We start from the raw sequence: 12,230 nt of genomic DNA, 5'->3' as shown, positions 1-12,230 counted from the left end.
TAAGTGTGTTGGGTTGAGATAAGAGGAGATAGTCTAAACTTGCCAAAAGATCGTAAATATGAAGTTCCATCAAATATTTGTACTCATACCGGAAAAAGGTGGAGAAAATAAACCATTGCCGCCTATATCGAAATCCAGTTTGCTAGAAATCCCAAAAATACGAAATAATGGTGCCCCTAATAAAGAATTATGAATTGATTTGAATTAGGTCTATTTTTTTTGCTTTGATTTAGCTCTATTGGAGTGCAAGTGTTGACCTACTATATATCCAGCAAACAATACACGTGAAGATATTCTTGTCTAATACTAACTTGTGTAGTTACTTATTACTAATCAATAAACTAGGTTCAAAATTTATTCCTGTGAGAGCGCGATTTGAGATCTGGGGCACCAATTGACTAGTGATAGCATGTGTCACGCGTATATAAAGAAGTAGGATTAGATGGTTGCAAACCAAAGCATTAACTGGATACCAATAAATAAACAGTAACGTTAGGACCCAAACGCCGTCACTTGAATAGACAGCCTGTGTAAATCATTGACTAACACAACATCTCTCTACCACTTCACTATACAGGCTAGGATGCTGCTTTTTCCATCAACAATTCACAATCTTATATTGAATATTGCAGCCCTAAATGATTTTGAATAAAAATTTCAACTACAAAGTTTTAGATCTTGTCGAGGTCTACAATTTTGAGATGGATGTATTTCCATCTGACAGAGTTTGAAAATATCAAAAAATTGAATCTCAAAATATGAGAATTTGAAATAAATATTCAGGACTCAAAATGTTTTGAAAACAAAAACTTATCAACTGCAAAGTTATAGATTGTGTTGACAACTACAACTTAAGCATAGATCATGTGAACGTCCTGTGTCATTTGAAATTTGTAAATCTAAATTTCAAAATATTAGAACTGAATAGGAGTATTTAGCAACCTAAATGACTTCAAATAAAAAAATTTGTTGACTACGAAGTTGTAAATCTTATTGACAACTACAACTTTTATGTAGACCATGTAAACATCTAGGGTGGTTTGAAAATTCTAAATTTTATATATCAAAATTTGAGAGCTTAAACTGAACAGTTTCAAATAAAAAATTTATCAACTACAAAGTTAAAGATTACGGTGAGCTCAACAACTTTAGCATAAATTAAAGTTTGTCTTCATCTAAAGCACAAACTAAGGCAGCTTTTTCCCTCCAAAGTCCAAAGTCCAACCTCCCTAGCTCTGAACCGAGCTTGTGCAGACTACTAGCATGTGTCACGTATATAAAGTCGTAGCGGGATTGATTGGATCCGAATATATAAACAGTAACGTCAGGACCCAAAAGCCGTCACTTAAATACACAGTACCGGATCACTTCTCAGGACGCGTAGATAAAGAAGTGGGATTAGTTGGTTGCTGACCAGAGCATTGATTGGATCCAAATTTGAATATATAAACAGTAACATCAGGACCCAAATGCCGTCATCACTAGAATAGACCATACAGGGGCACTTCTCGAAACGCATATATACGTGCGAAATCTGGATGGAGGGCATTATATGCCAGCCCCAGAGTTTAGTATATTCTTAAATCTTAACTGAATGCTCATCCAATTTAGATGTGTTATTTGAACTGTCGCTCTAAAAGCTAATATACCCCGTATAATACATGTTTCCTGCAAAACAATGCAAACGATGTATAGTTTACAGAGTAAAGAATCTTAATCATATCGTACTCACATACTCATATCAGTCACCATCAACGGCTGCAAGTGTTTCAATTGTTTGCAATATACTTATATACAAAATGTGATGCAGGGATTAGCTGAGAGGTGTTTGGCCACTCAAATTGTAATTTGACAACGTAAGGTTGTGATATGGGGGGATAGTACAAAGTATAAATTTTGAGTGAGAGCATGTTTAGGAGTGTCAGAAAGGAGAGGCCAAAACTTATAGTTTTGGGTGGTTGCAGAAAGTATTCGGCGAAAAAGTATTTCCTCACAACACCCTTTTTTGGGGTGGTAACAAAAAAATATATCGGGCAGCCGAAGGAGAAATGTTGGGTAAGATTACTCACACAAGCATCGGTGAACAAAGTGAACTCAATTAAGTATTCATTTCATGTCTGTGTACAGTACATGTCAGGAGATATTTATAGAGGTCATTATCTTCGTTAATCCTATTACAAAGTCTAAAATACCCCTGAGTCAATCATTCACAGCCCCTCTCATCTTGAGGGGCAAACTAGTTATTACCTCTTAGATTCGATGTTTTTCATTGCCTAAGTGATTCTAAGAAGAAGAGAGATCATTTTTTTTTAAGGATTAAGTTCACTTTTGGCCCCTCAACTAGTGTGTTGGTCTAATTTTAATCCTCAACTACAAAACCGTCTGATGGTGATACCCCAACTGTCAAAACCGTTCACTTTTAGCACCTGGGTGCGGACGAGACTGTTTTGACCGACGTTTAGCGGTTTTGAAACGCAACCTCCATCTCAGTGACATGTGGGGCCCACGTGTCATCAACTCAACCCCTCCTCTGTTTGCTCCTGCAAATGCCGGTGGCTGGGACAACCCGCCGCATCTCCTCTGCTTCTGGCCGACTACGCCGCCGCCCCAAATCCGCCGCCTCTAAGCTGTCTTGGGCCGATTCCTTGGGCTACCAGCACCTCCTCCGCCCCGTCGACCTCTCCGACGCCTCATCCTGGGCCATCGAGCGCCGGAGCGTTCTCCCGCCGGTGAGCCCGAGCCACCCAACGCCACCACCAATGCGCGCGAGCAGGAGATCCTAGCGCAGGAGCTCGCCATGGCTGCCTTCCGCAACCACCAGCCTCGCAGACTCGCCCCCCGCAGCAACAACAGCAGGACGCGCCGCAACAGCAGAAGCCGCCCAATGCACGGCGACGACACAGCACCACGACGGCCCCGGGACCGCCGAGAGGAGTGGAGGTCCGCGCGAAGTTGACGGGCGCGTCGGCGGGCACGCGGTACCCGTCCATCGTCGTGTCCTCATGCACAGCGTGCGGGAGCACGTAGTGGCCCGGCAGGTGGCGCCGGAGCGCCTCCAGCACCACGGCCTTGAGGTACGGCATCGCCTGCAGGTCCTCCTCACGCACCTCGCCGTCGGCGCTACCGACGACGCTGGACACCTCGTCCCGAAGCCTGTCCTGCATCGCTGGGTTCTTGACCAGGTTCGCCAGAATCCACTGCAGCGCGGTGGCCATGGTGTCGGTGCCGGCACTGAGGAACTCGGAGCAGAGGCTCACGATCTCGCCGTCCGTCAGCGGCCTCCCGCCGTCCTCGGGGATGGTCAGCTTCACCATGGAGTCAACGTAGCAGTCCCCATCGGTGCCGGCCTCCCGCCTGGCTCGTCCCCGAGGCGGTCGCTGCCGAAGCATGTGTAGACGAGGAGGCAGAACATGGCGTACTGGAACGGCTCCATGACGGCAACGGGGGTCTCCCCGTGGCGGCCGTCGGCGCATACGCGGGCGGCGCGGACGCCGAGCACCCAGCGGCGCGCGGGGGAGAAGGCCCGGAGCCACGCCGGGTTGAGCACCCCGGAGGCGAGGTTCCGTCGCAGCGCGCGCCATGTGGCGCCGTAGGGGGATGAGCTGACGTTGCGGCCGCCGCTGGTGAGCACGGCGCTGGAGTCCGTGGAGGGCGGGAGCGAGGCGAACGCGGCGCCGCGCTGCACGAGCACGCGGTGCTCCGTGGCGCTGTCAGCCACGAAGATGCCCGGGAGCGCCCGCCCCAACGGCGCGAAGGTGAAGACCTTGCCGTGGTCCTGCGCGATGCGACGGAGGATAGGCTCGATGTCGAAGTCGCGGCGCGCGAGGAAGAGCAGCGGGCCCAGCACCGGCAGCGGCATTGGGCCCGGGGGCAGGGGTGGGAGCGCGGAGGAGGAGTCGGCATGGCGGGCCTCGCTGCCTGGGGCGCAGGCACGTAGCAGGAGCGAACAGAGGAGGGGTTGAGTTGATGACGCATGGGCCCCACATGTCACTGAGGTGGAGGTTGCGTGTCAAAACCGCTCAACGTCAGTCAAAACAGCCTCGTCCGCACCCAGGTGCTAAAAGTGAACGGTTTTGACAGTTGGGGTATCACCACCAGACGGTTTTGTAGTTGATGGTTAAAATTAGACCAACACAATAGTTGAGGAGTCAAAAGTGGACTTAATCCTTTTTTTTTATGAAACTGGAGGGGTTGCCCCCTACTGAGCTTTTATTTATGACTTTTTAAATAAATGTACAGGGCCTGAGTATGAAGCTCATGAAACAAAAAAAGTAAGAATGAAAATCATAAGAATTATACATATCCTTCTAGCCATTGATCAAATTGTGGCTGATATTTATTCTTAGCTCTAAGCTTAACTAGAGCTAGCTCTCTTCTGAAGGTGGTCTTGCAAGAGGACACTGAATGTTGTAAACTTCTGAAAATATTGTCATTGCGAGTAGCCCAGATAGCCCAGCACATGCAGATAATTATCTCCATGAAAAAAAGGCTGATGCAGTTGAGTTCTGAAGGCTGAAAGTGTAATGAGGAGGTCATCTTGAATAAGGGGAGCTAGACCCAAAGTGTTCAACAGCAGACAGCGAAATGGGCACTGAAAGAATAGGTGCATCAGGGTTTCTTCGGTGTCAAGATGACAGAGTACACAATCATAACTTTCCAATTCCATATTTCTTCTTTTGAGAAGGCCACGAGTGCTGAGTCTATCCTTAAGTAAGAGCCAGAAAAAGAATTTCCTTTTGGGTTGACAGCTAGATTTCCATAGCCATTTATATGCCAAGTGGACTTGCCTTGTTCCTGTCAGACTCAAATATGCTTTGCTTGAGGCAAAGGAATTAAAACCCCAAATATATGACCAGGTATCATTCCCAGTCTGCAAAACAGTGTCATCCAAAATAGTAGTCAATTGGTGAAATTGATCATATGCTTGAGCTGAAAGGGGTAAATGAAATAATTGTGTCATGTCTGCCATTTCTGTCAAAGATATGAAAGATTGGACTGAAATGTGCTGATCTTTTGCAAATGAGAACAGTTCAGGATATTGGGAGCTAAGCATTCTGCCATTCCAAACATCACTCTAGAAGAAGCAAGTAGAGCCATCCTTAACTATTGCTGAAGCCATACCTTTGAAATGGGCTAGTGATTTGAGGATATCCTTCCACCAGAAGGAACCCTTATTGTTGCTAAGAGGTATCCCACCATTCTGATAATGGCAGTTCCAGACCAACTGTACCCAAGGAACATCTAGATTGTTGAAGAACTTATGAAGCTGTTTGAGTAGCAAACTTTCATTCTGGGTGGACAAGTTCAGAGCTCCAAGACCCCCACAATCCTTTGGGACACAGACTAAAGGTCAGGCAGCTTTTGAAGGCTTCTTACAATTCAAATCAGATCCCCTCCATAAACACTGCTTTCTAAACTTATCAATTTGTTTGATGACAGTTTTTGGCAGGAGGTAAGTGCACATTGTGTAAGTTGGTAGAGCAGACAGCACAACATTTGTGATCTGAAGCCTTCCAGCTTGACTAAGAAAAGATGACACACTTGATAATCTCCTCTCACATTTGTTGACTAATGGCCAGTAATCTGCTACTGTTGGCCTTGTCAAACTCAGAGGCAGACCCAAGTATGTGAATGGCAGAGTTCCTTTTGTGCAACCAAAAGTTTGTGCTAAAATGTCAAACCTATCATCACTTATATTGATTGGAACCATCATTGATTTGGAATAATTAACCTTTAGTCCAGTAGATTCAGCAAAAGAGTTTAGAATAGCCTTCAAGAAAACCACCTAGTATGGGGAAATCATGATCATGTGGCAATGTCACAGGTAAAAAAAGAAGACCTTGTTGCTGGGCTGCATTGAGAATGCCTTGTAAAAAGTCTGCGGCCAACACAAAAAGCAAAGGTGATAGGGGATCACCTTGCCTGACCCCACGTTTGCAATGAAAAACTTTCCCTGGGACCCCATTAAGAAGAGCAGCTGAAGTTCTAGAAGAAAAAAAATCATCTTCATCCATGTAATCCACTGGTCAGGGAAGCCCTTACTCTAGACTATTTGGATCATAAGCTCATGTTCCACTTTATCAAATGCTTTTTCAAAGTCTAGCTTTAAAATAATAATCTCTCTCCTGGACTGATGGCAAAGATAGAGAAATTCCAAAGACCAGGCCAGGCAATCCTAGATTGATCTAGCCTTAATGAAACCATATTGTTTTTTATAAATAAGTTTAGGGATGACTAGCTGCAATCTGTTTGCCAGGATTTTAGTGATGATCTTGATGGAAGTGTTAAGCAAAGATATAGGCCTAAAATCAGGCACTTTGATAGCATGGTCATGCTTAGGGACCAGTACTATGTGAGAACCATTCAAGCTTTGTAAGCATACATCTTCTTGGTAGAAAGCATTGCATAGGTTATAAAAATCTTGTGAGATAATTGGCCAACACTTCTTGACAAAATCTGTATTAAAACCATCAGGTCTTGGAGCCTTATATGAGGGTAACAATCTGATGACCAAATCAATCTCATCTTTTTCAAACGGTGACACCAGAGAAGAAAGGTCATGTTCATTCTGTACAAGAGCAGGCAGATTAAAATTTATCCTTGTAAAAGAAGAAACACCTAACCTTTCCTTGAAGGAAACCCAAATTTGCTCAGCCTTGTCCTCATGAGTGGTAACAATAGTACCAGCGGAGTCCTCCAGTGAGGTAATAAGGTTTCTCCTGTATTTAATGGTAGCATTAGCATGGAAGAACTTAGTACTTGCATCTCCCAAAGTGACCCACTTAACTATGCCCCTTTGCTTCCAGTAAACATGCTGCTGATGAAGGAGGGAGCTGAGCTTGTTTTCTAGCAGGGTTTTAAAATTCCATTCTGGAATAGTGAGAACCCTGAATTCCTCAATAAAAAGAACAAAAGACAGAGTTTGCTTGACACTGTTGATGACTTTTTTGAGGTTAGAAAGGTTACTTTGCCATTCTTTAAGGACCCTTCTCAAATTCTTGAACTTTGCTGTGATAATTTTAGCTGCATCAGTAATATGAAGAGGAGCATATCAGCCCTGCTGAACAATGGCCATAAAGTCATGGTGCTCCATCCAGAAAATTTCAAATTGAAACCAGCTTCTTTTAGGGATAGAAGTGGATATGGAGATAACACATGGAACATGGTCAGAGGTTTCCATCACTACAGAATATACAAAAGTGGTAGGATAGGTTAGAGTCCAATTTGCTGAAGTAAAAAACCAATCCTAACATTCCCAAAGGGGAGATGTTTGTTTATTAGACCAACTGAACCTCCTACCTTTTAAAGGCGACTCAACCAAGCCCAAAGCACTAATGGCCTCATTAAAAAGATACATTTCAGAATGATCTCCCCCAGGTCTATTTTTATCAGCAGGGCTCCTATAATGGTTAAAGTCACCTACCAGTAACCAATTTGTCATATCAGGCTTCTGAACATTTTTGAACCAACTTAGAAAGTCTCTCTTGCTAGCATATGTACATGGAGCATAGATATTTGAGAGAATCCAAGAGTCATTGTTAAAGTTAGAACAAAACTGTAAAGAGAGACAGAATTCATTCTGAAAAAATTGTTAGATAATCTACTGCTATCTTGTGTGAACACAGCAAGGGAAGGCGGCGCCGAAAAGGCCCCCTGCTGTGATACTATAGCCGCTGCAGGTGCAGATGCCGCACGGCTCACCTGCAGCAATGTAGCCACATGCAGAGGCCGGCGCAGAGTCAGCCCTGTATGTTATCTAGTTACTGTTACAGCATGTGCGTTGTACTATAACTAGATGGATAGAGTTGTATAAATAGACTACCACGGTAGCTCAGTAAAGAGAGTTCAGATTTGCCATCTCCTAGACAGGGCTTCGGCCAACGTTGGTGTCTTATACTGTGTGTGTATGCTCTGTTTTTCCTTCTTCTTCTAGCTCTAGCCATAGTGTGTGGGGACGGACAACGCTTGTTCTTGGTCGACACGGCTAGTGGGTGCTCGACAACACTAGCGGGTGCTCGGCAAGACTGGTGAGTGGTTCACTCACCTGAGCTGGTGATCCTGTGGGCCAACAAGTGGTATCAAAGCTGTACAAGCGCTGTCGCCAGACTAACCGCTAGCGATGACGGGCGGTTCGGAGATGGGCGACAGTAGTGGCACTACTGTGGCTGCCCAGCCATGACCGGAGGTCGTTGTTCGCATGGTGCAGAAGGTCAGCGACACCAGTTGGCCGACGCTGACTCGCACCAACTATGAAGAGTGGTCGGTGACCATAAAGGTCAAGCTCAGAGCTTGACGACTCTAGAATGTTGTTGACAAGGGCACCGACAATGAAGAAGATGACATGTCAGTGTTGGAGGCTATCCTCGCTGCTGTACCGGCGGAGTATAGGGAGCCGTTGGAGGCGAAGAGCTCGGCTAAGGAGGCGTGGGAGGCTATTGCGGTGATGCGCGTCGGTTCCAACCGCGCAAATAAGGCGATGGCCCAGCTTCTAAAGCAGGAGTACGCCAACCTCAAGTTCAAGGATGGTGAAACGGTGGAGGACTTCTCCCTCCGCCTGCAAACACTCATCAGCAAGCTAAAGAGCCACGGCGTCACCATCAACGAAGAGGAGGCGATCTCCAAGTACCTTCACTCCGTGCTGGCAAAGTACATCCAGGTCGCTCTCTCCATAGAGACGATGATGGACTTGTCCACCCTCACCATTGAGGATGTGACAGGCCGTTTGCGGGCGGTGGACGAGCGCCTGGAACAGGCGATAGCAATGAAGGACAGCGAGAAACTTCTGCTGATGGAAGAGGAGTGGGCTGCTCGGAGGAACTCCGGAAAGGCAGCCTCCTCTAGCCGTGGTGGCGATGGCAAGCGCCGCGGCAAGGCTTCTTCGAAGAAGCAGGTCGACCCCAATGCCTGTCAGCGCTGTGGGAAGATGGGCCATTGGGCATTGGAGTGCCCAAATCGCAAGCAGGAAAAGAAGGCTCAGGCACATCTGGCGAAGCCGATGATGAGGATGAGGCCACTATCTTGATGGCGACGTTCCGTGCACTGCACGACGTCAAGGCCGAGAAGAGAGAAGAGGCGACGATGGTGGAAGGACCTAGGAAGGCCCTGAAAATCATCAACCTCGATGAACCACGCGCCCAAGTCCACCTTGGACATGTGGGCGCCGACCAGGAGCAGTGGTGGTATTTGGACTCTAGTGTCAGCAACCACATGACGGGCACCAAGCCATCCCTCTCTGAACTCGACAATGATGTTACCGGTACGGTGAAGCTTGGTGATGGCTCAAGGGTGGCTATCCAAGGACGCAGCACCATCATCTTCAGGTGCCAAAACGGGGAGCACCGCACGCTAACGGATGTATATTACATCCCGCAGCTGCATTTCGGCATCATCAGTATTGGTCAGCTAGATGAGTGCGGTAGCGAGGTACTGATCAAGGACGGAGTCCTTAGGATCAGGGACCAGGAGCAGCGACTTCTCGCCAAGGTGAAGAGGTCCCTGAATCGGTTGTACCTGCTCGACCTGAAGGTACAGCAGCCGGTGTGCATGGCGGCAAGGCACTCCGAGGAACCGTTGATGTGGCATGCCCGGTTTGGACATCTCAGCTTCGACGTGCTTGGTCGGCTGGAGAAGATGGTCCGAGGGCTACCTGAAAGGTCCTAATATGGCTAGAGAGGGGGGTGAATAGCCTATTTAAAAATCTACAAATCAACTAGAGCAATTTGATTAGTATGACAAATAGCTAAATGCAAACTTGCTCTATCTCTACAAGGGTTGCAAGCCACCTATCCAACAATTCTAGTTGCAATGATTACTACACACACAACTTGCTATGATACTACTCACTAAGAGCTCTCAATTGTGCTACTCTAAAGAGCCCCACTAGATGAATTTAAATAACAATGCAAGCTCTCAATTCTAATTACACTAAAGAGCTTGCTACAACTAGTTTGCAAGAATGTAAGAGAGTGAGCAGGATGATTATACCACCGTGTAGAGGGATAAACCAATCACAAGATGAATATAAACCAATCACCGGGAGAATACCAAATGGCAAGAGACAACCGATTTCTCCCGAGGTTCATGTACTTGCCAACACGCTGTGTCCCTGTTGTGTCGACCAACACTTGGTGGTTCGCTGCTAAGAGGTGTTTCACAAACCTCGTCCACACGATAGGACACCGTAAGAACCTACCCACAAGTGAGGTAACTCAATGACACGAGCAATTTACTAGAGTTACCTTTCGGCGCTCCACCGGGGAAGGTACAACTCCCCTCACAATCATCGGAGACGGCCATGAACAATTACCAACTCGTGCCGATCCTCCACCGTTGCACCAAGCCGTCTAGGTGGTGGCAACCACCAAAAGTAACAAGAGAAATCCACAGCGCAACACGAATACCAAGTGCCTCTAGATGCAATCACTCAAGCAATGCACTTGGATTCTCTCCCAATCTCACAAAGATGATGAATCAATGATGGAGATGAGTGGGAGGTGTTTGGTTAAGCTCACAAGATTGCTATGTCAATGAAAATGTGTAAGAGAGTGAGCTTGAACCGGCCATGGGGCTTAAATAAAAGCCCCCATGAAATAGAGCAGTTGTACCCCTTCACTAGGTACTGATCGGGGTGACCGGACGCTTCGGTCCTACTGACCGGACGCTGCTCCTCAGCGTCCGGTCGTCCAATGGCGGCCACATGTCTCCTGCGTTCAACGGTGATCGTTTGATCTCAATGGTCGAAATGTTGACCGGACGCTCCGACAGAGTTGATCGAACGTTGGACCCTCAGCATCCGGTCGTTTACAGTAAGGGTCCAAAATATGTTTTTGCTGACCAGACGCGTTCGGTGCTTAACCCTAAACACTGTGCCATCCGACAACTTGACCAAACACTATTCCTCAGCGTCTGGTCGCTTAGCGACCCAACGTCTGGTCAGTTGACCGACGCCAGCATCTTTGCGACCAACTCCATTTCACTTCTAACTTCTTCACCCTTGCTCAAATGTGCCAACCACCAAGTGTATCACCTTGTGCACATGTGTTAGCATATTTTCACAAACATTTTCAAGGGTGTTAGCATTCCACTAGATCCTAAATGCATATGCAATAAGTTAGAGCATCTAGTGGCACTTTGATAACCGCATTTTGATACGAGTTTCACTCTTCTTAATAGTACGGCTATCTAAACTAAATGTGATCACACTCACTAAGTGTCTTGATCACTAAAACAAAATGGCTCCTATATTTTATACCTTTGCCTTGAGCCTTTTGTTTTTCTCTTTCTTCTTTTCCAAGTTCAAGCATTCGATCATTACCATGCCATCACTATCGTCATGATCTTTGCCATTGCTTCATCACTTGGAGTAGTGCTACCTATCTCATAATTACTTTGATAAACTAGGTTAGCACTTAGGGTTTCATCAATTAACCAAAACCAAACTAGAGCTTTCACTACCCCACATTAAGCACAGAGGCGAGCTATGTGACAGCTGCCTAGCCGGGAAGCATTGGAGGCTACCATTCCCAAAGGCAGCCAAGTATCGCATGAAGGACGCTCTCGAACTCGTCCATGGCGACCTCTATGGGCCGATCATGCCTGCTACAAACGGTGGTCGGTGGTACTTCCTCCTGCTCATGGATGATTGTAGTCTCTACATGTGGCTACAACTCCTGACGAGCAAGGACGAAGCGGCGGCGGCGATCAAGAAGTTCAAGATGCGCACTGAGGCTGAGAGCCGTAAGAAGCTCCGCATGCTGAGGACTGATCACGGTGGCGAATTCACTTTGATAGAGTTTGCTGCATACTGCGTGGATTAGGGTGTGGGGCAACACCACACAGCACCACACTCGCCACAATAGAATGGCGTGGTGGAGTGATGAAACCAGACGGTGGTCGACATGGCCCGATCCATGATGAAGGCCAAAGGCATGCCGGCAAGGGTCTAGGGGGAGGCGGTGACCACAGCAGTGTTCATCCTCAACCGCAGTCCAACCAAAGCCCTGACGGGCAAGATGTCGTTCGAAGATTGGTATGGGCGCAAGCCGAGCACGTCCTTCCTCCGGACATTCAGCTGCATCGGCCACATCAGGAAGACAAAGCCGAACCTCACCAAACTAGAGGACAGGAGCACACCCATGGTGTTCCTAGGCTACGCAGAGGGTACCAAGGCATACCGGCTCTATGACCCATGCAGAGACAAGGTGCTTGTCTCATATGATGTCGTGTTTGAC

General features: G+C 47.0%; 1 pseudogene; it reads right to left on the bottom strand.

Annotated features, from left to right (window-relative positions):
- Positions 1 to 1,633: 1,633 nt before the first annotated feature.
- On the bottom strand, positions 1,634 to 6,666 carry LOC136488527 (cytochrome P450 89A2-like; annotated as a pseudogene).
- Between the last annotated feature and the right edge of the window lie 5,564 nt (positions 6,667 to 12,230).

The sequence above is a fragment of the Miscanthus floridulus genome, chromosome 10 (genome assembly GCF_019320115.1).
Source record: "Miscanthus floridulus cultivar M001 chromosome 10, ASM1932011v1, whole genome shotgun sequence".
Classification (NCBI taxonomy): Eukaryota; Viridiplantae; Streptophyta; class Magnoliopsida; order Poales; family Poaceae; genus Miscanthus; species Miscanthus floridulus.
Note: the sequence above shows the minus strand (reverse complement) of the source record. Positions and strands in the feature narration are given on the sequence as shown.